Source organism: Petromyzon marinus, unplaced genomic scaffold, assembly GCF_048934315.1.
Source record: "Petromyzon marinus isolate PM22_M1 ecotype Great Lakes invasive population unplaced genomic scaffold, UKy_Petmar_22M1.pri1.0 PM_G_Scaffold_90, whole genome shotgun sequence".
Classification (NCBI taxonomy): Eukaryota; Metazoa; Chordata; class Hyperoartia; order Petromyzontiformes; family Petromyzontidae; genus Petromyzon; species Petromyzon marinus.
This window is the reverse complement of record NW_027423047.1, coordinates 525,001-527,500: the sequence shown is the minus strand read 5'-3', so window position 1 is coordinate 527,500 and position 2,500 is coordinate 525,001.

Here is a 2,500-nt window from a genome sequence, read left to right as displayed (position 1 = left end):
TGTTCCCGGCTTAACGCACTGCTTCCTGTCAGAGAGGAAGTCTGTGATCCACCTGCAGGTGGAGTAGGGCACGTTCAGCTGGAAGAGCTTGTCCTGAAGCAGGGCAGGGATGATGGTGTTGAAGGCAGAGCTGAAGTCCACAAACAGGATCCTGGCGTAGGATGCTGGGGCGTCCACATGCTGTAGGGTGAAGTGGAGGGCCATGTTAACTGCGTCGTCCACAGACCTGTTGGCTCTGTAGGCAAACTGAAGGGGGTCCAGGAGAGGGTCTGTGATGGCTTTGAGGTGTGCCAGGAGCAGGCGCTCAAAAGACTTCATTACCACAGATGTAAGGGCGACCGGTCTGTAATCATTTAGTCCTGTTGGCCTTAGCTTTTTGGGCACAGCGATGATGGTGGAGGACTTGAGACAGGCTGGTACATGGCATGTCTCCAGGGAGGTGTTAAAGATGTTGGTGAACACCGGAGACAGCTGGCCAGCGCAGTGCCTGAGGGTGGCTGGAGAGACAGAGTCCGGCCCGGCTGCTTTGCGTGGATTCTGCCTCTTGAAAAGCCCATTAACTTCTCCCTCCTGAAAGGAGAGAGTCGTTTCTGTAGTATGGGTGGGGGATGGGGCCTCTTGGGTGGGAAGGGGTGGTTCAGGACAGTCCAATTGTCTTTCAAATCTACGGTAGAACTCGTTCAGGTCGTTGGCTAGGCGGGAGTCGTTAGTGGTGTGGGGCGCTCTGGGTTTGTAGTTGGTGATGTGCCTGAGCCCTTTGGCAGACAGAAGCAGCGTCGTTAGTAGAGAACTGGTGTTTTAGTGTCTCTGAGTACAGTCGTTTAGCCTCTCTCACCGCTTTGCTAAACCTGTTCTTCGACTCCTTGAATCTGTCTCTATCCCCACTCCTAAACGCTTCCTCCTTCTCCAACCTCAACCTTTTGAGCTTTGCTGAGAACCAGGGCTTGTTGTTGTTAAAGTTCACCCTGGTACGTGTTGGGATACAGCAGTCCTCACAGAAGCTGATGTACACAGCCTCTGTGAGTTCATCCAGACTATTGGTAGCAGTCGTGAACATATCCCAGTCAGTACAGTCTAAGCACGCCCGCAAATCTTCCACAGCCTCACTGGTCCACTGTTTAGATGTCCTCACAGCAGGTTTACAGAGTTTTAGTTGCTGCCTGTATGCACGAATCAGGTGGACCAAGGGAGTTCTGTGCGAGCCGAACAGCCCCGTGACCCACAAGAGAAACATCCCCGCCAAATTCGAGCGTTTGACGGGGTCTATCCGTGAAAAAATATTCACGTTTTTGAGTGCACATGCATTTCTGCTGCAAATGCCTCTGGAAGTTTCATGCCGTTCGTATGCCAATTGTGGCAACACGAAAATGACCCGTTTTCCCATTCCGAGGGATTTCTGTGCGACCCTAACAGCCCCGTGAGCCACAAGAGACACATCCCCGCCAATTTCTAGCGTTTCACGGGGTCTATCCGTGAAAAATATAGACGTTTTTGAGTGCACATGCATTTCTGCTGCAGATGCCTCTGGAAGTTTCATGCCGTTCGTACGCAATGTGGCAACACGAAAATGACCCCTTTTCCCATTCCGAGGGATTTCTGTGCGACCCTAACTAACAGCGCCCGTGAGCCACAAGAGAGACATCCCCGCCAATTTATAGCGTTTCACGGGGTCTATCCGTGAAAAATATAGACGTTTTTGAGTGCACATGCATTCCTGCTGCAAATGCCTCTGGAAGTTTCATGCCGTTCCTATGCAATGTGGCCACACAAAAATGACCCGTTTTCCCATTCCGAGGCATTTCTGTGCGACCCTAACAGCCCCGTGAGCCACAAGAGAGACATCCCCGCCAACTTCTAGCGTTTGACGGGGTCTATGCGTGAAAAATATTAAAATTTTTGAGTGCACGTGCCTTTCTGCTGCAAATGCCTCTGGAAGTTTCATGGCGTTCCTATGCAATGTGGCAACACGAAAATGACCCCTTTTCCCATTCCGAGGGAGTTCTGTGCCACCCTAACAGCCCCGTGAGCCACAAAAGACACATCCCCGCCAATTTCTAGCGTTTCACGGGGTCTATCCGTGAAACATATAGAAGTTTTTGAGTGCACATGCATTCCTGCTGCAAATGCCTCTGGAAGTTTCATGCGGTTCGTACGCAATGTGGCAACACGAAAATGACCCGTTTTCCCATTCCCAGGGATTTCTGTGCGACCCGAACAGCCCCGTGAGCCACAAGAGACACATCCCCGCCAATTTGTAGCGTTTCACGGGGTCTATCCGTGAAAAATATCAATTTTTTTTTGACTGCACATGCATTTCTGCTGCAAATGCCTCTGGAAGTTGCATGCGGTTCGCATGCAATGTGGCGACACGAAAATGACCCGTTTTCCCATTCCGAGGGATTTCTGTGCCACCCTAACAGCCCCGTGAGCCACAAGAGAGACATCCCCGCCAATTTCTAGCGTATCACGGGGTCTATCCGTGAGAAATATTCACTTTTTT